The following is a 273-nucleotide window of genomic DNA, read 5'->3' on the forward strand; positions in this document are numbered from 1 at the left end:
CGACACAAAGCGCTGCCAGACCTGCCGGAGTACAGACTGGAGCAAAGTCATTGGGGCCTGTCGGGAAAAGTCACCTCTGACCGAGGCAGCCTTTGCCTGTGCCCTGCACTGAAATACTCAGGGAGTCACAGTTAGCACGGCAGCGTTCAGATTTATTTTTAAAAGGGCCTAGCAAGCAATTCCTGTGTCCTCGGAGGCCAAGGGGCTCCACAGGCATAGCAGCACGCTTGGCCGCAGGCCTCGGCCGCGGCCGTCCCGCAGACGGTGCCCGGC

Source organism: Cariama cristata, unplaced genomic scaffold (assembly GCF_000690535.1).
Source record: "Cariama cristata isolate BGI_N322 unplaced genomic scaffold, ASM69053v1 scaffold42051, whole genome shotgun sequence".
Taxonomy (NCBI): domain Eukaryota; kingdom Metazoa; phylum Chordata; class Aves; order Cariamiformes; family Cariamidae; genus Cariama; species Cariama cristata.